The sequence below is a fragment of the Meriones unguiculatus genome, chromosome 1, assembly GCF_030254825.1.
Source record: "Meriones unguiculatus strain TT.TT164.6M chromosome 1, Bangor_MerUng_6.1, whole genome shotgun sequence".
Lineage (NCBI taxonomy): Eukaryota > Metazoa > Chordata > Mammalia > Rodentia > Muridae > Meriones > Meriones unguiculatus.
The window spans coordinates 182,757,225-182,782,448 of NC_083349.1; the positions used below are offsets into that span (position 1 = coordinate 182,757,225).

General features: G+C 43.0%; 1 long non-coding RNA gene across 1 annotated transcript in view; it reads right to left on the reverse strand.

Moving 5' to 3' along the window:
• Nucleotides 1-24,981, reverse strand: part of LOC132652377 (uncharacterized) — a 222,432-nt gene extending 197,451 nt beyond the window's left edge. Inside the window, exon 1 of the long non-coding RNA XR_009589884.1 lies at nucleotides 24,786-24,981. This is a non-coding gene — a long non-coding RNA (uncharacterized LOC132652377). The remainder of the gene's footprint in view (nucleotides 1-24,785) is intronic.
• Nucleotides 24,982-25,224: the final 243 nt, after the last annotated feature.

The following is a 25,224-nucleotide window of genomic DNA, read 5'->3' on the forward strand; positions in this document are numbered from 1 at the left end:
AATAGCATGTTAAAATACATGAGGCAAAGATGGATAGATTTGAGATGAGAAATAGCCATTTCCACGAGAAATTGTAGATTTCAATAGCCTTTCTTAACACTTGATAAAACAAATAACAGAAAATCAGAAATTATACAGAAAGCTTGAATAAGAGCATCCAATAATTTGACCTGATCTAAATAGGCTGTTCTAGCAACAGGATAATACACATTTTTCCCCCAAATGCACATAGCATATACATCATATTCCAAAACACGAGCCTGGAAGATTTTAAAGGATTCAAGTTATACAATGTACGTTCTTTAAACAAGTTGGAAGTAAATTTGAAATGAACAAAATAAAAATATTTAGAAAATTATCAAATGTTAAGAAACTAGGTAGCATACTTCCTCAGAAAGGGGGAGCTCCTTTTCCCTTCCAGCCCAACTCATCAAGTTGCATCAGATCTAAGCATGTCCTTTTGCTCTGTGGCCTGGTAAGGCAGTCCTGCCAAGGGAAAGTGATTAAAAAGCTAGCAAGTGAAACAACATTGTCTTTAATTTCTATGTAACAGGTGATAATTACTCTTAGTATTTTTCTTAATTATCATTATTTATTAAGAATGACATTATTCTTATTAATTTTATATGTAAACACTAATGATTAAACTGATAAAATCATGCTTATCACAGAAGATACAAGTAACTAACTTGCACATGAAAAACTTCCATCATATGACATCACTAGAGTCTATAGATATTAAAGACAATAGGGGACTATCCATTACAGCTTTATGTTAATAAATTTGACAAAATCACAATATCCTTCAAAAGTTACAGACTCTCAGACTTTATTCAAGATGAAATAACCTGAACAACCTTTATCTGCAGAATAAATTGAATTTGTAAATAAGATTCTTCCAACAAAGCAAACTCTAGCCCAAACATCTGCTTGTGTGTGTTCTGAAAACACTGGAGGAGAAATAGATGAATTCTACCCAACCTTCAGAAAAATGAAAAGAAGGCATACTTTCCAACTCATCCTAGAAAGCACAATAGAATGATACAAAAACAAGGCAAAAATTCCCCAAGAAATGAAAACCCCAGAATGATTTCTTTCATAAATATAGAAGTCATAGTTATCAACAACAGTTTAGCAGTCAAATCAATAATTTACCGCAGCCAAATAAGATTCATCTCATAAGTGCAGTTAATTTATTATTTTTAAAGGAATCAAGATAATTCACTGTATCAACAAACTAAAACAGAAAATCCATCTGTTAAAAATGTAATTAAAAATTTAAATGGCTGGCAAGATGGCTTAGCTGGTGAGGGTATTTGCTGCCAAGTCTGGTACCCTGAGTTCAATTCCCAGCACCCACATGGTAGAGAGAACCGACTCCTGCAGGTCAAACTCTGACCTCTTCATGCATCCTGACACATACCATGCTAAACAAATAAACATAATATAAAGAAAGATCATCCACTCATTTATACAGGTACAAAAAGCATTTTACTAATGTAACTTTTATTTCTACTTAAAAAAAAATAATAACTCTTAGAAAACAGCTAGTTAAAAAGTAAATTCTTCAAGTGGATTGAGGGAGTCCATGCAGGTATCCATGCAGGGATGCAACCTCACCTCCACCTCACCCCACCACACCCCTGCAAAGAGGTAAGGATGAAAACCTGGTGGATTGACCTTATCAACCTGGATCAGAATTTGAGGAGTCTAATAAGGTTTATTCCCATTTATTGAGGTTTATTCCCATTATATTGGGAAATGTTTCCTGGTGTAATATAATCCCTTTGCACAGGGAAGCATAATTACATTGAAACTCAACTCAGGGCAGTGTCATTTCTTCCAGGAAGATGGGTTCTAGGGATAGGCCTGTACTTCCTTAAGCACCTAAGGGTCTGGCCTGATCTCTGTCATACAGATAGTGTAGAGGTCATTTGGGCTATTAGCCACCTCTGGTCCTGGTTGTGGGGTACCCCTCAATATAGGGGTAATTTAGATTACTAGCAACCTCTGGTCTTGGTGGCAGGAGCTTGATATGCCTGGCCCAATTGATAACACAGATCATTGCCTGTCAATCACTTCTACCTCTCAGTTTTCTGGATGGAAGAACAGGTTTTTCATTATTTCCATTGGAAAGGCAATACTACGTGCCTAACATTCCTGGTTTCTCTGGAAAATTGTGGGCACAAAGACCTTCTTGATATGCTCCCAAGAGTGGATGAAAAACATCTTTAATTTTTTTTTTCATAATAAGGAAAGGCTTCCCCAATAAGAGATTGTATGTTTACATTTCATTCTTCCATTGAAGGATTTCTAGCCTGATCTATAAGGCAAGAAAAGAAAAATAAAAAAGTATCCAGGGTTCTATGGAAGTATTAGAACAATATTTGCTTACACCCAGTATAATTATCTATGCAGATAACTGGGTAGAATCTATGAAAATGCAATTCATCAGTGTGTCTTTAAGTGCTACAATATCCAAGAACAATATCCAAAATCACATTCAAGTTGATTCAACATTACTCCTTATTTTAAAACCCCAAAGGCTTTTGGTTGTAGATACAAAGGAGCTGGTTGTAAATATTACATGGAAATATATAGGGTAGACATTAGATTGGCTAGACCAATGGGACATAATAAATACTCTAAAATCACACACACACACACACACACACAAACCATGTGGGAAAGACTTTCTTAAAAGTACAAAGATAATTCAAGGAAGAAAGGCTAAAGGGAGAACAGTCATTTCTAAAAATGATGATAGAACAACTGGGTATGTCTATGACATAAATATACTTATGACAAGAGGTTGGTGGATCTCCTGGAACTGGAGGTTTTGAGCCTCCATGTCAGGGCTGAGACTTGAACCTAGGTCTTCTGGAAGACAACTCGTACACTTAACCACTGAACCAAATGTGAGCAACCATGAAGGACACGCCCCATACTGCAAGTGGTTATATAAATTTTTGTAGCCAATGAACAAAAGTCAGTCACAAATCAACGCATTCACTGCACGCCTTCCTCAGGGCAGCAGGTAGGCAGGTTACTATAAAGCAGAGGAAAACTGCTAGCCGATGACATTCTTGGCTTTAGGTTGGTGAAAGAATGTTAGGTCAGATGCTGGGGTGGGCAATAACTGGTTGTTTAAAGAGGATTAGATAGACACATCTCAGAATAATTCAGGTGCTGGATCCACATCATGCTCACTCTCCAAATAGCCAAATTCTACTCAGTGAATTAAATGCAGATGTGGCTGGGTTCTCCCTCCCCATGCGAAATTGAGTTTATAAAAGCTTTGTTCACCCCACAGGAATATTTTTGAGGTAGGTCTGGATTATTTAAGAGCAATAGAAGAGAGGATTCAGATTGTCAGTGCTGTTTTTGTTTGTTTAAATGTACAAGCTTCCATATGGATCGGAAAAAGAGTGCCAGGGTGTAAACAGTGCAAGCCAGGGTGTAAACAAGAGGGGCTGTGCCATGGGGGAGCAACTCCTGGACCAAATAGGTTGAAAAATCTCTTCTAATTCTAAGGGATTCTACTTTTATAACTATAGTCATTTCTCCGTCATTCTGTATTTTTGTTCCTGTTGCTAGGATAAAATATCCTCATGAAAAGCAACTTAGGGGAGAAAGGATTTATTCTTCCTACAATCCCATGCTATAGTCCAGCACTGAGGGGAAGTCAAGGCAGAAACCCAAGCAGCTGATCACATCGCATCCACAATCATGATCAGAGGAAAATAAATGCCTGCAGATCTGCTTGCTTGCTTGCTTGCTCTCGGCAGCTTTCCCCTCTCCTAAGCAGGATCAAGACCCCCTGCCTAAGGAATGATGCTGCTCACAGTAGGTTGTGTTTTCCTCTGTCGGTCAACATTCAAAACAATCTCGTACAGACATGCCCACAGACAAACCTGATCTAGACAATTCATCATAAAGGCTCCCTTCCCAAGTGGTTCAAGGTGTGTAGAGGTGATAGTTAAAATTAACCAGCACACCTTTAAACTGTATCTTTATTCAACCTCCAAAACTTACACCGTGGTCAATCCTGGGTCTAAGGCTCTCTGTGCACTTGTTCCAATGTCTATTCTACACTTTCCTGTAGCCTGTGCCTGCACCACAGACACAGCCAACCATATAGCCTCCCCAACACACCTCTCTCCAGCAGCTGGGCTCTGGGCTTCCCTGCTTGGAACACTTGCAGGGACTTTCCTACGCAAAAATTCTAGACAGTTTTTCTCCCTTCGTATTGCTTGCTTTGTATCCCTTCATATTGCTTCTTCCTTGGATCTCCCAGATTATCTTAAGCCTTTCCAAGAACTTTGGCTTATTCTCTATTTCTTATGTAATTTGGGTCTTTGACTATTTTTTTTTTTTCCGAAACAGGGTTTCTCTGCATAGCCCTGGCTGTCCAGTACTCACTTAGCAGATCAGGCAAGCCTTGAACTCACAGATATCCAACTGTATCTGCCTCCCAAGTGCTGGGATCACAGGCATGCGCCACCACACCCAGCAGGTCTTTGATTTCTTGTCCTAACCTGTTGGGTGCATAAAGCTCAGGCAGGAGACACCTTATCTTTGCAGCTAACAGTTTGCTGGATACTAGATAAATTCCCCTTTCCAGGGAAGAAATTATTCCTTGGAGTTATCATTCCTTCAGCTTGTGATAGTAGAGGGGACTCAGATTCACAGGATGATAACAGGTATTCCAGGCCGTACCCATTCCTCCCCAGGTCCCAGAACATTGTTTCAAGGCTCTGTACTGAAATACAGAAGATAGGATCAGGAGCTAACCCAGCCTTGGAACCTAGGATATGGAGTTAGGGACAGGACGCCCCTGGTTTACGTTGCCCAACTATAGCAGAGCTGGCCAGGCTAAGCCTAGTTGAGCATTTAAAATACATTAAAGGCCTGATCCCTTTGAAGTTGGAAACTATCTCTATTTAATCAGAGAGAAACAACTTTTCAAAAGATTTCTTTCCCCTCTTTTTTACCTTCAGCTTGGCTGGCTTCTCCTGTGGTTAGTAGCATGAATAAAACATGCACATCCCAATTAAATCTTGATTTAATTTCACTTCTTTGCAAAGCTGATGAACTCGAGAGCTTTCATGAAGACACTGAGCATTAGCATTCTTTTGTTATGCACAAGGGGCTAAAAATAATCAGCTGCCTCTCCCGTGGACTTGCCAAGCTCCCAGTGAGTGAGGAAGAAAGAAACACACAAACACACATATACATATACACACACGTACACATACACACATACACTTGCACACATACACTCACACACACCCATTCTCATACACACATATGCACACATACACACACTCACATACACATGCTCACACATACACACGTTATATCACAATATACATACATACACGTGTACGTACACATATGCTCATAAACATATATACACATATACTCATACAACACACACACAAGCACACACACAAATGCACACGCACAAACACACACATATACACACACATACACCTCCAACCCCCTCAGTCCTCTCTATGGAGAACCCCTGGTTATTGTAGGGGATGACAGCAGGACTAGTGACCACGAGTGACATCTTAGAGCTTAAGGACAAACAGCCAGCAAAAAGGACACCTTCTTGGGCAGCTCTTGGGTGCCTCATCTGGAAGAGCTGGGAACCTAAGGCAACTTGACAGCTCCTCCTGTCTGCTATTCCAGAGTGCCTCCAGCAACAGGAAGAGGTTCTGAACCAAGCTGGGGCTTCCCAGAGAGCCCACTAAGCCTATTACCGGTTACTTCTAAGGTTGAAAAGCTCAAACTTCCCCTACAGGTTTGCTCTCATCAGAGAAACAAGTATTTATTGATGTCAAGAAGGAAATACATGGATTCATTTTTCAGTAGTTACTCCTGGATAATGGGCTTATGGATGATTTTTACGTTAACTCTCATATTTTCTAGCAGTTTCTGGATTCTCCTTAGTAAACATAAATAAGACTTATAATAAGAAAAGTCATTGTTTTTAAATATGCATTTATTATTCCTTTTTACTACACTAAAGAAGGAAAAGTATCTAAGATAAGTTTCCTAACTGTGCAACATAACTGACAGTAGATGTTCAGTTACAGAGATTTTAATCTTCATATAAAATACAATCACAGATGGGCAGTAGTAGCACAACCTTCAATCCCAGCACTTGAGAGGCAGAGGTAGGCAGATCACTGAATTGGAGGCCAGCCTGGTCTACAGAGCAAATTCCAGGACAGCCAAAGCTACACAGGGAAAAACCTTGTCTCAGAAAGTAAACAAAAAGAAAATATGATAACAATGAAGACTAAGTATAAGCATCCCCAGCTTCCATCTGCCTAGAGAAGTAGATATCTGTGAGGGTAGTGGTGGATACAGATGTGAAACTACCAGGTGCATCTTCCCTAGGAGCTCAGGGCTCCTGATTGGCCCACTCGCCCACTGAACATAGCAGGTCTCTCATCGGGCACTTGGTGCTTTCTTAATATTTGTGATTCTTTTGTCCCTTGCAGATTCCTACTACCCTGAGCTTAACTGTTACCTGCTGACCCTGGGTCGATTCTCTGGAGTCACACACACACACAATCTTCCCACATGGTGGTGCTTCATGTTTAAAGTCGGCATTGATAATTCTTTCTCTGTCTTGTCTTTCTCTACCATGCTGCAGATGTCATGACATCCAACCAAAAAGGTTAGAAATAAACAGATAAAACCTACACAAAATGAAGCAGTCATACATGCCTGCTCAGTAGGGAAAATGGTCTAAGTATGAGATTATTTTTTGAAAGTGACTGTGTGGACTGATGAATAAGGAAATGAGTCCAGCAACACCTGACTTCCAATTATACCAGAGAGCCATAGTGACAAAACCAGCATGACACTGTCACAAAAACAAACACACAAATCAATGAAATATCATTTAGGATAAGAAAAAAATCCACATAGCTACAGCCACCTAAGTTTTGGCAAAGGTATCAACAATATATATAGATTGGAGAAAAGACAGATTAAAAAAAAAAAAACTGTGCTGGAAAAACTGCATGTCTACATATAGAAGATTGAAACTAGATCCATATCTCTCACCTTGCATTAAAATAAATTCGAAATAAATCAAATATTTTAATGCAAAATCTGAACCTCTTAGCCTTCTGGAAAAAAAATGGGAGAAACACTTCAAGACATGAGCATAAGCAAGGACTTTCTAATAAAGGGCTCTAATGGCTCTAGAAATGATAGCAAGAACTGAAAAACAAGAGTGTGCAAAAATTTAAAACTTCTGTGTAACAAAGAAACAATGGACAGGGTAAGGAGACAGCCTACAGAATGGGGGAAAATCTTTGCCTGCTATTGGGTAGAGGATTCATAACCAAAATATAAAAATAACTAGAAGGAAAAAAACCAAAATAATCTAACCAATAAATTGGCAAATGAAATGAACCAGACAGTTCTCAAAAAATATAGTACCAGTGGCCAACAGATGCATAAAAAATTTGTTCAACATTTTTCACCATAAGGAGAATACAAATCAAAACTATATTGAGAGCCCATCTCACCCGGCTCATTAAGAGAACAAGCAGCAATGAAGGCTCACCATGATGCAGGTGTGAGGAAGGGGAGCTGTAGCCGATGTTGATGGGACATGAGCTAGCACAGCCACTATGAGAATCGATGTAGAGATCCCTCGGCAAAACTGAAAACAGTGTGTCTGTGCGATCCAGGTCTCCCACTCCCAGGAACATTCACAGAGGAATCCAAGTCAGCACACCACAGAGACCTGAATATCTACATTTATGGCTGTGTGATTCACCATAGACTAGTTATTCAATCAACCTAGGTGTCCATCAACAGATGAACAAATAAAGTGCAGCATGATAATAAAATGCAGTTTTGTTCAGCCACACAGAAGAATGAAATGATGTCATTTACAGGAAATATGGATGGAACTGGAGAGCATCATAATTAGCAAAATAAGCCAGAGTCGGAAACACAAATATTTCGTTCTGTAACACATGTAAGCTGGATTTAACACACACACACACACACACACACACACACACACACACACACACACACACCATGGAGGTAGAAGGGGACCATACGGGAACTGAAATGGTAATATGTGGTGAATATGTTCAGAGTACATGCTACACTTAAACAAAAATGTTATAAAACCAATCACCTTGCAATGAATAAATGCTAATAACTGTTCTTAAAGAAACCTGTGTAGCTGAGGCAGAGTCTACCGGGAGGATCAGAGTGAGAAGCAAGTACTGAGGAAGGGCATGGCCGCCTGATGGACCTGACTGCACCTCCATACCACGAGCTTAAGCGATCGTTTTCTTCCTGATGTGAGGCTCGGGAGCCAGCTTCTACGACTACATGAGAGCTCAGGTTCTGGGAACTGTTAAAGGGACAGTGAGAGAGAAGTTCAGTGAGAGAGAATGGGTGGGGTCCAGTTCCTGCAGAAAGTGTCCCCATCTCCTGCTGCCTTTCCCTGTTTTCCGAGTGGCAGATCCTGTGTGCCAGCTTGAGGAGTGAGACTCCCAAAAGTCTCTCTTTCATATCCCTGGGACTTACTGTCAGATTGGAAAAATTGGAGGTATCAGGGTAAGGGCCAGCTCTGACGAGCTCTGCCCTAATATACAAGGTAACTTCTTCATGTTTTGTAAAGGAGGGGTCGTGGGAAACACGAAGGACTATCCCATTCTTATATGATGGGCTAAGGCAAGTTGGTCAGGACCATTGGTCATGGTTACCACCTGTGAACTCTCCTGCATCCCCAGATCCCTCCAACTATGTATAGTTGTGAGTATCACAGCAACTGTGCAGAGGACACATGCTAAAGACATAAACAGTAGTTGCAGTATCTGTGTCTCTGCAGCAAGGATACAGGGGTGGCTGCCAGATGGGGTACCACCACCTTCTCTTCTCACATTTGATGGCGCTATGCCTGAGAAGAAGTCTTGTATGGGTACATGGAATGCCCCATGCCACATGTCTGTGCTCTGTTCATTCATCTTAAATTCAAAATAACAACAGCTCACGCTCTAAGATCAACAATTAATAAATGGGACCTCATGGAACTGAAAAGCTTCTTTAAAGCAAAGGACACTGTCAACAGAACAAAACGACAACCTGCAGGCTGGGGAAAGATCTTCACCAACCCTGCGTTTGACAGAAGGATAATATCTAGAATATATAAAGAACTCAAGAAATTAAACACCAACATACCAAAAACTCCAATTTAAAAATGGGGTATAGAGGTAAACAGAGAATTCTCAACAGAAGAATATGGAATGGCAAAGAAACTCTTAAAGAAATGTTCAATATCCTTAGTCATCAGAGAAATGCAAATCAAAATGACTCTGAGATTCCATCTTACACCCATCAGAATAGCTAAGATAAAAAAAAACAAACTCAAGTGATTATCTTATATTATATGCCCAATATCCACTTATAAGTGAGTATATACCATGTGTGTCTTTCTGCTTCTGGGATACCTCACTCAGAATGATCTTCTCTAGTCCCCACCATTGGCCTGCAAATTTCATGATTTCCTTGTTTTTAATTGCTGAGTAGTATTCCATTTTGTAAACATACCACAATTTCTGTATCCATTCCTCAATTGAGAGTCATCTGTGTTATATCTATGTAATAGCTTCTGGCTATTACAAATCAGGCTGCTATGAACATGGTTGAGCAAATGTTCTTGTTGATACTTGAACATCTTTTGGATATATGCCTAGGAGTGGTAATCATACTAAAATCTGTACACCTAAAGTAGCTAATCAAGAAGGAGGACCCTGGGTAAGATACCAAATCCTCATTCAGAAAGGCAAATGGGATGGACATCCAAAGAGGGAAAAAACACAGGGAACAGGACAGGAGCCTACCACAGAGGGCCTCTGAAAGGCTCTACCCATCAGGGTATGAAAGCGGATGCCAAAGACTCATAACCAAACTTTGGGCAGAGGGCAGGGAATCTTATGAAAGAAGGTGGACAAAGAAAGACATGGAGGGGACAGGAGATCCAAAAGAAGAGCAACAGAACCAAAAAATCTGGGCACAGGGGTCTTTTCTGAGACTGATATTCCAAACAAGCACTATTCATGGAGATAACCTAGAACCCCTGAGCAGATGTAGCCCATGGCAACTCAGTGTCCAAGAGGGTTCCCTAGTAATGGGAATAGGGACTTTGACTCTGACATGAACTCAGGGGCTGGTTCTAATCACTTCCCCCTGAGAGGGGAGCAGCATTACCAGGCCACAGAGGAAGACAATGCAGCCAGTCCTGATGAGACCTGATAGGCTAGGGTCAGATAGAAAGGGAAGAGGGCCTCCCCTATCAGTGGACTGGTGTAGGGGCATAGGAGAAAAAGAGGAAGGGAGGGTGGGATTGGGAGTGGATGAGGGAGGGGGCTACAGCTTGGATACAAAGTGAATAAACTGTAATTAAAAAAATAAATAAAGTTTAAAAAAGAAAAAAAAACTCAAGTGACAACATATGCTAGAGAGGATGTGGAGAAAATGGAACTCTCCTCCATTGCTGTAGGGAGTACAAACTTGTATAACCACTTTGGAAATCAATCTGGCACTTTCTCAGAAAACTGGGAATAGTTCTACATCAAGACCCAGCTATACCACTCCTGGGCATATACATGAAAGATGTTCTACCATATATCAGGGACATTTGCTCAAATATGTTTATAGCAGCTTTCTTTATGATAGCCAGAATCTGGAAACAACCTAGATGTCCCTCAACCAAAGAATGGATATAGAAATTGTAGTACATTTACACAATGGAATACTACTCAGCTATTAAAACCAAGGTAATCATGAAATTTGCAGGCAAATGGATGGAACTAGAAAAGATCATCCTGAGTGAGGTAACCCTGAAGCAGAAAGACACTCATGGTATAAACTCACTTAGAAGCAGATATTAGCCATATAATATCAGATAAACATACTAAAATCTACAGACCTAAAGAACCTAAACTACAAGGAGAACCCTAAGAAAGATGCTTAATTCTCACTCAGAAGGGCAAATAGAATTGACACCAGAAGGAGTTAAAGAAAGGAAACAGGACGGGAGCCTACCACAGGAGTCCTTCTCTAAGACTACCCAGCAGGGGAACAAAGCAGGTGCAGAGACTCACAGCCAAACTTTGGGCAGAGTGCAGGGAGTCTTATGGAAGAAGGGGGAGAGAGAAGGACAGGAGATAGAGGAGACAGGAGCTCTACAAGGAGACCAACAAAGCCAAAAAATCTGGGCCCAGTGTGTGTGTGTGTGGGGGGGGTGGTCCTGAAGAGATTGATGCACCAGCCAAAGACCATGCATGGAAAGGACCTAGACCCCCTGCTCAGTCTAGCCCATAGGCAGCTCAGTCTCCAAATGAGTCCCCTAATAAGGGGAGCAGGGGCTGTTTCTGACATGAATTTGGTTGCCTATTCTTTGATCACTTCCCCCTGGTGAGGTGGCCTTATCAGGCTACAGAGGAAGAGGATCCAGGTAGTCCTGATGAGACTTGATAGGCTAGGGTCAGCTGGTAGGAGAGGAGGCCTCCCCCTTTACAGTGTGCTACGGGAGGGGAATAAGAGGGGAACAAGAAAGGAGGGCGAAAATGGGAGAAGTTGAGGGAGGGGGCTACAATAGGGATAGAAAGTGAATAAATTATAAATTAATAATAATAAATAATGTTTTAAAAACACAAAATTCAAAATACCACTCTGTCTAGCTTTCAAATCGGGCTAGGAAATGATAGACCCTGGAAGGACTGAGTGAGTACTGAAAGTAGGTACAAGATCACTTCAGGACGAAATACGAGAGAGTCGATGACCTGAAATTCCATCGTAAAGGAGGTGTGTGAGACCCAATGTTCCACAGATACTCAAAACATGGGGAAGGCCAGGACACAAGAAATGTCAGTTCTGAAGCTCTCTGTGGATCCTAGAACAACAGCCTTGGCAGAATAGGGCTAAGAAAACTACTAATATCAAGTCTAGTGTTCCTAGCACAGTGCCGGAGAAGGAACACAGATTTTGGACTAATCCTATCTTAAATACTTTCTCCCTCATTGACCTCTTAGAGCCTCAGGGTCTCTGCAAATCCCTGATAACAACATACCTGCCTGTCGGATGGTCAGTGAGATTCACATGCCTCATGACAGAGAGAGCTTCCAATAATCAGTGGTGGACAAGGCAAACCTAGGAGAGGGAGACACCATCAAGTCTGAGGGAACCATGTTTCCCCCAGGCTTGGAGACACTTTTGGACAGCTTTGCCACATTTGAATCTGTCCACCCCGACACTTAAACCACAGCTTGCGTGCCTTGAAGATTACTGTGTGTTATTTCATTTAAGTGAATCCCTGACTGCTATCCAAAGAAAATGTCTGCTCTTATTTATTTTTTTTTAAGAACTCTTCCAGGCTGTCCACCACTTTCCACTTGGCATAAATCTAGATCACATTGGAGCTCTCTCTCACACAGGCTACTCACACCAATAAACACAGCCTCAAGACCCTGGAGGCGCACAGTGTGGGGAAATTTACACACTCGTAAAGAGAACACGCCCGCTAATATGTTTACAGGTCGAGGGTCTTTCTAGTGAATGCAGACAAGATATTGCTGCAGTAAAAGGGGAAATTACTCAGGCCTATCTTTCAGGCACGGACTAGGGATCCCCAATACATGGCTGACAAGCCTCATAAATCTCCTGCATTTCTGTTTGTCCCAAATTCCATCACTTCAAGCAACATGTGGGGTTGCTGCATTTTAAGAAAATGAATCAAATGAAATTATATATTTGCCTTTGCCATCCTGATGTGAAGATTACGTTATGGTTCTCACACCCTTCAGTGCATTTATGCTACGGTTTGATTATTGGATTTTGATGTATTGCCAACATCAAACCTTAATAAATATTTTTCTCCACTAAGTGATGCTGGGAAGGAAGCACTCTTAAACATACTGCCTGTTTAGGCGGTTTAGTAAAAAATGAAAGGAGACCAATGTGAAGAAGAATAAACATGTCAAATCTGGACTTCCGTGCCAGATCTTATCTATCTGGTCCCCAGGAGCCCTGAGAAATAGAAACAGGAAAGAGAGCTGGAAACTGACAGGAACGTAGGCTAGAATCTAACAGGAAAAAATAACTCCAAGAGCTTCACGGGAAGGAAGGCTAGAACCTGACAGGAAGAATACCCGGATCCTGACAGGAAGGAAGACTAGAGTCTAATAGGAAAAAAACTGGAAGCAGGAAAGGAAGGAAGGTTGGCACTTAACTGAAGGGAAACTAGAACTGACAGGAAGAAAACCTAAGCCCTGACAGGAAGGAAGCAGGTGCCTGACAGGAAGAACCCTGGGAACCTGAAATGCGGGAAGCTGGGAGTCAGACGGAAGAAAGCCAGAAGCCTGAAGAGAAGAAAGCCTACACCCTAACAGGAAGAAAGCCTGAAGCTTAAAAGGAAGGAGGCCAGGAGCTCCACAAAAAGAAAGCCTGAAGCCTGACTGGAAGGAAGCTTGGAGACTGTCAATGCTCAGTGTGACTGCTGCATTCTCTTAGCAGTTGTTCATTCAACACTCATCCTGTGGCTGAGTGTTCTTGGAGTCCAGGGTTGAGTAGTTTCAAATAGAAATAAAAATATCAAACCCTGCTCTCATAGAGCTTAAAGTACAGAACAAGGCACCAATTAAGTAAACTGATAAAGTACGTACTATGTCAGCAGTGAAAACTGTCTCTAATTAAAATACATTAAATCTGCAGTAGAGAGTATGCTTGTCACCAATTTCAATGGGAGAATTGGAATGGCATTACACTGACAATGACAATGGATATAAAACTGGTCAGCAAATTCTGGAGCCATTTTGAGGAAAGATATTTGAGCAGATGGACCAGTAGTACAAAGCTCTTGAGACAGGGGTGGGCCTTGGGAAAGGAAGAAGACTGGGGAAGGAGGAGGAAGTGAGACCAGAGAGGATGATGTAGAAGAAAAAGCGAAGGGGTTTGTAGGGCACTGTCACAACCTTTGGTCACCCAGCTCTGCTGAACAACAATGGACAAAACAACCTCTGCCTGCATCTCGAGCTTATGTGATGACTGTTTATATTGGGGTGTAAAGAGTGAGTCAATGGAGTGAGGTATGCTTGCCCCATGGAATGTGTTGTCATGAGGACTAATAAGAGGTGGCTAGATCCACCTTCTCCCTCAGAAACCCTCAGAGGACTTTGGGCAGCACTCAGAAATGGGTTTGCGGCAGACTACCTGGTGCCAAGGGTCCCATCAGGGGTGGGCAAGTGGAAACAGAGAGCAAGAGGGGATTCTGTTGCAATCAGAGGACATGCCCAGAAAAGGACCTGACATCTCACTGCTAGTAGCTACTGGAAATGCCAACTAGAAAGACAAGAAGACGGACCCTAAAGGCAGAGATCAAAACTGAATAAGGAAAACACTGTAGTGGGGTGTGGCGCAGGGATGTGCTCTGTTGGGAAACTTTGAGTGTTAAAGACAGCACAAGACAGTTTGTAGTTCCCATAGGTGAAAACTGTGTGGATCAGCATGGATTCTGATCCATGAGGGATGTACTCACAGTGAATCAAAACAGCCTAGACTAGAACATCAGCATTGGAACCCAGGTATGGGGATCCTGTGTGTAATTCCAAGTGTGGAGACTATGATCTGAAAGTTCCAACCATTAGCATTGGAGACCTTGTAACAGCTAGACTAGGTCCACTGGAAAAAGAGGCCCCAGTGCCATGGAAATTGAGTTAGAAACCCTCTCTTCTACCAAAGAAAAGCATTGCCCCCAATATTCCTACCCAATCTACTTTTCTGTCCAGTTGGGATGAAGAAAGACACAAATGGAAAACTACTACGTCAACCACAGTAAAAAGAAGACCAGACAACCTCATGACAGAAGACACTTGAGGAAGCCCAAGACTGTCTTCAGAAGTTGTTGTTTTCACTGCAGAACTTGCTTGTTGCCTTAGAAAACTAATTTCATTCTCTGGCCATCAACCTCTCTGGCCTCTAATACAGGCTTTCTGATTCCTCTCCTAGAATACAAAGAATTCATCAAAGGCACCCCAAGGACTACCATAGTGTAAGTGGCGTCTTCTCAGGTGTCCATATGCAAGATCATGGACACAAGACTCTGTTTCCTTGGAAGTAACACTTTAATATTTTGGGCTTCAGTGAAGGTTTTCTTTTAAAGAGAAAGTTACACCAGATAAGTTTTAGGTTGTAAAGCTACTGAGCTGAGTATTTCTGGTCCAGCTTTACCCCCTGAATACACCCCACTGCATCAGTCCAGAGCCAAACTTCATCTGCTATACTCATCCCTTAGGCTGAATGTCTTCAAGAAAGAAATGTCTTAATTTTTCTTTCTTTCTTTTTTTCTTTGTTTTTACTCTGTCTGATCCACAATTTAATCTAAATATCTCATGTCACACTGGATGGTAAATTTGTTGAAAAACATTTTTGTAGAGAACATTTTCCTCCACTCTGACACTTCTGTTGTTATTCAATAACTTGTTTATTCTCTGAATCTCAGAAGAACCATAATTTCTGAAGCCTCCAGATCCACCTTTACATTCTCCATTTATCCTCTTCAATGACTCCTAACACTGCTCAGGAATCACCTTTCTCCTGGAAGCATCATTACTGGATTACGCTTTCTTCTTCTTCTTCTTCTTCTTCTTATTATTATTATTATTATTATTATATAATAAGAATTCTTATTCTTATTCTCGGTTTAGTTATTTGAGATAGGATCTCACTCTGTCTCCAGGTTGGCCTGGAACTAATTATATATCCCAGGCTGGTTTTGTACTCATAGCAATCCTTCTGCCTTGGCCTCTCAAGTTGAGATCATGTGTGTGAATCACCATGTCTACCTAGTCTTTTTATTTAAAAATATGAATAAATTGCACTAATTAGCTTTGTCTTAGAAACTTAGTCCAGTGAGTGTAAAGTCAGTGGCAAGTCTATCTGTCATTCAGTGCTGGTTCTGTGCCAAGTTCTGGGTAGCCACTGTAGCACACATTGCCTAGCCCTTATCTTGTGAGGACAAGTGCGATTTTATATTGAAGGAACTGGACTAATAGGCTTCAGCAAGCCCATCCAAGGTGGTGGATAAATAATGAAAATCATCTAAATGTTGATTTTCAAGTGATAGTACAGAATAATAGCCATTTCTCCATCATTTTATTCTGCACCAAAGAATCTTTACATTAGAAGTGGTCCACACTTTGATGACAGAGGGTAGAGTGAAGGCTACCTCTCTTATTCTGATAGATAAATATGGACAGGATTTTAGTTTGTCAGTCAGTTCCCTGTTCTCTGGAGGATAAAGCAATAGAATAGAGAAATCCTTTAGGAGTTCAAAATGCATGCATGGAACACATCAATCACCTTGAGAACATTTTCAGAGTGCTATGTCAACAATAAGCCATTAGCTCACAATGGGACATGCAAACGCACCTGATAAATACACTCCTAAGTTGGGTTAAACCATTCAAATATTTTTAGATATCTTTGAACACAGGAGCACTAAGGAGATATCAAATCAAATAAACATTCTTGGACACACTACTGAATGCATGTACATTGTTCCACACCATAAGATAAAAAAGAGTGTGTGTGTGTGTGTGTGTGTGTGTGTGCGTGTGTGTGTGTGTGCATGTATGCATCCACATATCCCCTTTATGTAAGAATCCCAGCTGTATTGAATTAAGGGTCTACTTTATTCTTAGCACCACCAGCTTTTCACTAATTTTACCTGCCTCCTAAAATCAAGCTCTCGGTTTCTGGTGCTTAGTCATTTAACATAGGAATTTTGAAGGACATGGTTTAACTCATAGAAAAGACAGAAGAAATATCGAGTTCAAAGAAGCCTGGGAAGATGATCTCCACAACCGCCCCTTGACAACTCCAGAGCTCAGCTGAGTTGCAGCCAAAGCAGCCATCGTCATCACAGGGATCTGGAGAGTAGGATGATGGTGGACAGAGGCCCAAGACTCTGAATCTACTTCATGAATGCAGTTTTTATTTTTCCCACTACTGTTCACATATTGTTTAGTTAGCTACAAGAGACGCCATTGCAAACAAAGCTTAAGCAAAGTCTCTTTGAAGCTTTTTTCTGAGTTCTGAGTTTTACCCTTGTGACATAGTTTGCCCCAGGATGGACATTCCTCTTTAGCTTTCCAGGTATCAGCCCATCACTAGGGGAATCAGGGCAAGTACTCAAGCAAGGCAGGAACCTGGAAGCAGGAACTGAGGCAAAGATCACTTAGTGGTGCTGCTTCCTGGCTTGTTCCTCCCTTCTGGCTCAGCTTGTTTTCTTATAGCATATAGGACCAACTGCTCAGGCGTGGCACCACCCACAGTGGGATGGCCCCTCCCACATCAATCATCAATCAATAAAATGGCCCCACAGGCTCTCCAATTTTCTCAACCTCTCAACCGAGGTTTCCTCTTCCAAAATGACTCTAGCTTATGTCAAATTAACATAGAACTAGCAACTACAGAACCTTCCTTCCTCAGCTCTGCTGACTCCACATGATGACCCCAGCTCCTCACCAACTGCTAAGATGAACATATGCCTCTCTGTGCCTTTCTTCTCATGACCACTTCATCCTTTCAGGCAGAGGCTAAATCTCATGTGCTTCCATATTCCTGCCTTAATTAGAGTTTCTATTGCTATGATGACACACCATGATCAAAAAGCAAGTTGAGGAAGAAAGGGTTTGTTTGGCTTATACTTCCATATTACTGTTCACCATCAAAGGAAATAAGACAGAAACTCAAACATGGATGGATCCTGGAGGCAGGAGCTGAATCAGAGACTATGGAGGGGTGCTGCTTACTGGCTTACTCCCCATAGCTTCCTCAGTCTGCTTTCTTAAAGGACCCAGGACCACCAGCCCAGGAATGGCACCACCCACAATGAGTTAGGCCCTCCCCCATTGATCACTAACTGAGAAAATGTCTTACCGCTGTATCTCCCAGAGGCATTCCCTCACCTAAGACTCCTTCCTCTCTGACGACTCTAGCTTTTGTCAAGTTGACACACAAAACCAGCCAGTATAGTCCCCAGAACTGACAGTGACTGTGTTGTGCCCAAAGCCCAAAGTTGATTCCAATCCTTAGAGCTCCATCTCCACATGGCTAGCAAGGGGACACAAAGCATAGATCAAGTTGATAATTCAGGACAGAAAGAGATTTGTTTTTCAGACAGCTAGAGAGTTCTCTGGACACTCAGGTGAATAAAGTTGGAACTGGGGCTGGCAGGGACAATGCCGACAGCAGGGAGGGGAGAGCAGCAGGCTGCAATGCCTAGCAGAGAGAGTAGATAAAGCAGGCATGAGGCAGGAGCATTTTTTGGAGCGACCTCACTGGGGAGAATGCAGCAGAATAAGAGAGAAAAGGAGGCTGAGGACAAAGCCAAGGCCTGGGACAAACAGTGAAGGGAGATGGAGCTGCAGCCGAGGCTTAGAATGTTCTAGGTCAGCTGGTACCTGGGGAAAGACACCGCTATTCCTTCTGCTTAACTGTAATTTCCCCAAATGTCTCCAGGCTTTGCTTCATTGCTTTCTACTGGACTGTCCTTGCCATAGGCCATTCTAACCAACTCCTTAAAGGTAACTAAGAAAGAAGCACAGCATGAGGAGGCCAACTCAGGACACTGCTGGGAGGTAAGTAATAGCAGGGAATGGGACAAAACAGGAGAAGGAGAAGCTAGGAGATTGGAATTGTGGACAAAACCGTGGGACTGACTGAAAAAGGGGACGTGATAAAAAAAAAGTTTTAAGGTTATAAAGATGTCTTAGTTAGGGTTCCTACTGCTATGATAAAGTACCATGACCAAAAACAACTTAGGGGTGGAGGGGCAAACAGGTTATTTCATCTTATATTTCCAGGTATCAGCCCATCACTAGGGGAATCAGGGCAAGTACTCAAGCAAGGCAGGAACCTGGAGGCAGGAACTGAGGCAAAGATCACTTAGTGGTGCTGCTTCCTGGCTTGTTCCTCCCTTCTGGCTCAGCTTGTTTTCTTATAGCATATAGGACCAACTGCTCAGGCGTGGCACCACCCACAGTGGGATGGCCCCTCCCACATCAATCATCAATCAATAAAATGGCCCCACAGGCTCTCCAATTTTCTCAACCTCTCAACCGAGGTTTCCTCTTCCAAAATGACTCTAGCTTATGTCAAATTAACATAGAACTAGCAAGCACAAGAGCCCACTAACTGGGAAAAGTGTGGCATTAGGTACAAAGCCAAGGAAAAAGGCAAAAAAGCAATTCTGAACAGGCCAAGGCTTAAGCATGACCTACTACTAAGTCATCTTGCTGTCTCCTCTGTGTCAACTTTGTCGTTCCGTGCTTCAGTTTCCTCAGTTGGGTAGGAATGACACAGGACCTACAGTGTATGGCTATGTGGAAACCACATGTCATATATGTACATAGGTGCATCACATACACGGATACACACACACACACACACACACACACACACACACACACACTCACATCTGGCCCATCATTGTTCTCAATGTGGAAATGTCCAATAGAAATACCTGCTGCTCATGACCAGAGCCATTCTTTGCAGAAGAATTTATCCTAAGATCGCTTTAAATAGAAACTCCACCAGCGCTTTTAAAAGTGTTTCTTTTTTTTCCCCCCCCATTTTACCATTTTACTTACAACCTTTCAGAAACCCATTTAGTGTGTTAAGTGAGGTTTGATTTGAACCCCTGTAGCTCAAATGAAACCTCTTCAGTGCCTCAATGAAGACATTCTTTGGGGCTAATCACCTCTTGGAAAAGTGAACCTGGGCTCAGAAAGCTCTGGAGGAAGGTGTCATTCTCAGGGCTGGTGGCTGAGGGGAAAGTAGGGAAAAGCATGGGAAAAGCTGCCTATGATGTGGGCAGCCAATGGTTAGCCTGCCCTAAGAGAAAATTCCATCTTTCTTGCTGCCTCTCACTCTACATTCTAAAGAGGCCTTAGAATGTTCATTCTGCACACAGGGCTGTAGCTCAGTTGGTAGAATGCCTTCCTGGAATGCACAAATTATGCTGGGTTCAACACTCACCACATACATGGCAGGAAGTAGTCACCTGAAAATTCAGCACCCAGGATGATCAGACCTCCAGAGTCATCACCAATCATATAGTGAGCTTGAGGCTAGCATAGGCTACAGGATATGTGTCAGGGAGGGAGAGGGAGAATGAATGTAAGCAGGGCTTGGTGGTGCAGCTACTCAGGAGGCTGAGGTAGGAGGATCACAAGTTCCAAGCCTTTCTGCCCTTCAGTGAGTTCGAGTTAAGCCAGGCTGGGTAATAAGACCATATCCTAAAATTAAAAAAATAAAATAAAATAAAAAGAGGGTGGGGACATAACTCAGTGGTTGAGAACTTGGTTAGATTGCACCAGGCCTTAGGTTAAACCCCAAGAACCACAAAGTTAAAGAGGGGCGTGGAAACCTTGAGGAGGCTCAGCTGATAAAGTGGCTCGTTCCACAAGCAAGAACCCTGAGTTCAAATCTCTACCACTCACATGAAAAGCTGTGTGTAGTGGCGCAATGTTGACCTCTGGCCTCCAAATACATGAGTGTGCACAACTCTCCACGTGCATACACCCCTCTCTTCACACATACAAATAGATATGTGTGAGACTTTGTGTGTAGCTGTCTAGAAGATGGCCACAGGTGCAGAGTGAGGAAGGAAGACGAATGTGCGCACAGCAGGAGTGGCGAGCCATTTCTAGGTTTCTTTTGGGAAACCCCAAACATGGGAAGAAAGCGCTATTCCTTAGCAAAACTGAGAGTCAGGAGCCCAGGCCCCCAGAGGATGTGAAGGTTGAGGAACTCCACGAGTTAACAGGAGGTAGAATGCAAGCCCCAGGCCTAGCCTCAGCCACTGTAAACCTGCCCCCAAACCCGTATCTAGTTGCATACTTTACTGACTTGAAGTTTTACTTTTTATTTCTTTTTTTCTTTTTTTATCAATGGACTCTCAAAGTTAATAGGCCATAAAATTAATTAAATAGATAGATAGATAGATAGATAAATAAATAAATAAATAAATAAATAAATAAATAAATAAATGGGTCCAGGGCTAAGTGAGGAACAGATTATTCCCAATGTCCCTTTACCTCCTCCCATGTTCCCCCAACTTTCCTAATCAGGAGCCAGGCCCTTTTGCTACCCAGCCTCACCTGCCCCAAATGTGTGAGGTCTGATGGGCTAGGCAGGATTCTCAACGTGAGATTTATAGGAAGAGGGTGACAATTTACACCGGAGAACTTTCCATCTGAGATGAGTATGATTTATAAGTTTGCTTTCCAAAAAACAAACATGGAGCCCCTTGTAAAGAATAGATTTATATATTAGCTCTCTGATGTGGCATCCTACCTATGAATGAGCGAACAACATTAAGTTCCCATTTAGGAAACAAGAGCCTAAACCCATTGGATCACAGTCCCTGATTTATCAAATTCAGCCTCTCCATAAATCAGAAGCCAGCTCCAGCCCCAGTGGCAGTGTGAGTTTCCACACTGCTCTGAGGCTTCTCTTTGTGTGGTATCTCCTGCCTTCATCTTTATTTATTTCCAAAGGAAAAAAATGTTGCAACTGATTGAACTGACTGATTGATATGTCACTGCTGAGATTTATGAGGCTGGGCCCAGCTTCCAGCTGCCTCTTTATCCTGTCTCCACTCTGATGTAAGCTTGGCCCCTCACCAAAGATTTGCATATGCCATCTTCAATCCTGCTCACCCTCTAAGCTGCTCTATCCCTGGTCAAATCCTCTCTCCCTGGATCTTTACCCAGAGGACAGTCCCAGACTATCTCTCCAAAGATGTTATTCCGTGCTATAAATGATGGCTATGAGAGGCTCAGGGACAGAGAATCAGGTCTGTAAAGGAGCTTAGGGAAACTCTTGATTTTACCAAGGAGAACTATGGGCCAGAGACATGGAGATGCTTGATCTATGTCATACCCGTTGCCATGGATGAGGAAAGAGGAGGAAATTGTATTTAATTTAATGATTCTGCATCGGGTGCTCTTTCCACTACAGTGAGTTCCATTGTGAAGCTTTTGTCTCCGAATGGAGAAGAGAATTGGCCTCCATGGAAGTTTCGAATGGAAGCAATAGAGAGAGCCAGGAGCCAAGGCCTAGACTACTGGACATCACCACTGATCACAGCAGCACCGGCCTGAGCCCTTGGAAAGATGCTAGCAATGGTCACAATCATTAGGATGCTCGGGACCTTCAGCCTGCACCACCCAGCCAACCCCCTTCTGTGCTGGTTAGGGAGAGGCTACTCCCCAATTCTCCACATCTCCCAGCCCTGTCCGTCCTTCTTCATTTATTGATGCCTTGAGCTAGCACTACCCCATCCGTAAGGATTGCTCAGCCCTTTATCCTTCCCAGACCGCAGCTCTCCTAATCTCGTACCACACCTGCCTAAACCCCTCTCTTGGACATATGGTCCCAAACTGTCACAGACAATATCTGTCCTCTTATTAAGCACTTCCTTGCATATTGCCCTGCATGTGGCAGATACTTCACTCATTTCTAACATCCCTTGTGTAGAGGCAGCCTTACCACTTAACTATCACCATAGCCCAAGCCTTCACCTATACGGACCAATAAATTAGCTAAAAAGCTGTGACTCACAGGCCTGCTACTAATTGGTAGTGAGTCATTTTCCTACTCCTGGACCTCAGTTTCCTCCTCGTTTTCAAAAAGGCCGACATTTATATGAAAAAAAAAACATATTTTACACACATTACATTCCAGGCAATATGCCTTATACCACATAAAATCACATTGAATCTGACAACTGCTCTATGAGATTGATTCTCCTAAGAATGAGGACTCTGAGTTGGGGTGGAGAAGGCTGGGGGGTGTACAGCAACTCTTCCCAGGTCACGTAGCTACTAAGTGGTTGTCTGGAGTTTGGACACAGGCAATATGACCCCAGAGCCCAGAATAATAACCACCACATTTCATGATCACTCAAAATCCCTCAAGCACAACTCTTCTGGAGCATTCATATTGATTCTGAACTTTCTACAGGTGTGCTTATCTTCCGACTCAAATCATATTTACTTGGAAACAGAAGTGATGGTCTGCTGCTATTCATAACAGCTCCCTTCTCTCTGGCTCCTGAGCCTAGAACAGAGGGCACACTGAGTACATGTCTCATAGAGCCTTCTTGAATTGGATTGGACAACCTCAAGTCAATTCACATAAATGTATCTCCCAGCTGGTGAATCTGACTCAAATGGTGAGATTACATTACAGACTCAGATAAGGAAAACCCAGAGTCATTCAGGCTGGTGGTTCAACGTTTGACCCTCACTCCATCAACGTGTGGTCCACTTGTAGCTGCTTTGTAGGACATCCTGTGTGTTTGTGGTAGGGGGAGATTCAGGCCACAGTCTATGTTTTCTGAGGAATCAGCAGCCTGTCGGTGAGCGAGCTTTGCTTAAAGCTACTTAAAGGAAGCACACAATGGTGACCTAGGTTCTGTGAAGGACCATTGCTGGGCACATTCAGCTCCACAAGGGGCTGTCTTCATGCTGTAGCAAAATACCTGACAAAGCCACCAAAAGAAGGAAGGGGTTATTTTGGTTCACAGTTTAACTTTAGGGCACAGTCGTTGTGATGTGGAAGTCACAAAGGCAGGGACTTGAGACCCTTGGTCAAATTTCACCCACAGTCAGGAAGCAGAGAGAGGTGGGTGTTTGGGCTCAGTTTGCTTTTTCCATTGTACTCAGTCCAGGACCCCAGCCCATGAAACGGTGTCATCCACATGCAGAGTGGTCCTCTTACTTCAATTAATGTACTCAAGATAAGTGCTCACAGGTGTTCCTGAAACTTTGTCTCCTGGGAAACTCTGAAGCCCGTCAAGTTGACAGTCAATATTAACCATTGCAGGTGGGGAGCATTGTCGACTGTGTTTTGCCTATTTCTGCAGTGTAAATACTCATACCACAGGTCACTGAAAGATAACAATGTGATGTCACTGAGCCTACCATCAGAAGGGAGAGCTACAGGGAGCTCTGAAAGGCCCCTAGGAGAAGAGCCAGCATCAGACTACACACAAAGCACGGTGGGCTCTTACCTCCACCAACCCCAAAATACAATTAAAGAATCAGTCGATGGGAGCTGGATGACTACGGGTGAGCACTAGTGAAAACTGTGTCCCAGTTGAAAAGTATTACATAGTGAGGATACATGGAATGTCCTCTGTGAGCAAAGGTTTCGAAGTCCCAAAGAAAACAGACAGATTCTCATCTGTCTGGGCTGGCTAATGTCCAGTCCTGCCCGCAGGCAAATGAATGGACGAGGCAACCTCTAAATGTCATCCTCAGCCTTGGAGTTCGTGATGCAAGCAGAATTTGCTCCCAGCTTTCTTTAGGCTTGTCAGAGTCTCTGGGGGCCAGAGCCAACAGTACCAGAACAGCTTGTAGCAAGCTGTCTGTACAGAACAGGGGCAGAGTTGCTGGCCACATTGGCTAGTTTCACTGTAACTAGTGGGAATGATCAGACACCCTGGGCATGTACAACTCGTGAATCCACAACTTCGGAAAATTCAGACTACATAGGAGGCGCCTAACTCCTAAGGGTGGGAAATGGGCCTGCCGGTGCCAGGCCTTCACCAAGGTTGCTCAGGAGCAACCTTACACATCCCTGCCAGGCCTTGGCACTGTCTTCCCTGCTTAGCTGGCTCAGCCCACCCAATCGCATCAGCACTGCAGCTTCCCTACCTGGCACAGCATCTCTTGCTGCATCTTCGGGGCTCCAAACCATGGCCTAGAGCCTTTCCTGGGAGTTGGCAGATAATGTCACAGGCTCCTGTAACCTCGGAGGGAGGGCAGGAATCAGCCTGCCAAGGAGAAAGGAGGATGTGAAGAGAAGCTTTTCATTTCCCACACAGGAAGCTTTGGAGGGACAGCAGACGAGCTGTCTCTGAGGAACATCATCTCCCACCAGTGAAGACTGGCTGCCAAGGAGGAGTTCTGGCCAGGCCTGCATCCAACACCCTAATCGCATTTGCAGAGACAACCATGAAGGAGGGGTTTGCTCCTGTTTCTAAGAGGTGAAACTTCAGCATCTGGCACTAATCAAGCTGACTTAACCAAGGAGCAGCCCGCAGAACTTCAGACTGAAAAGAGAAATGCTGCAAAACGCCCCACCACGCAGGCT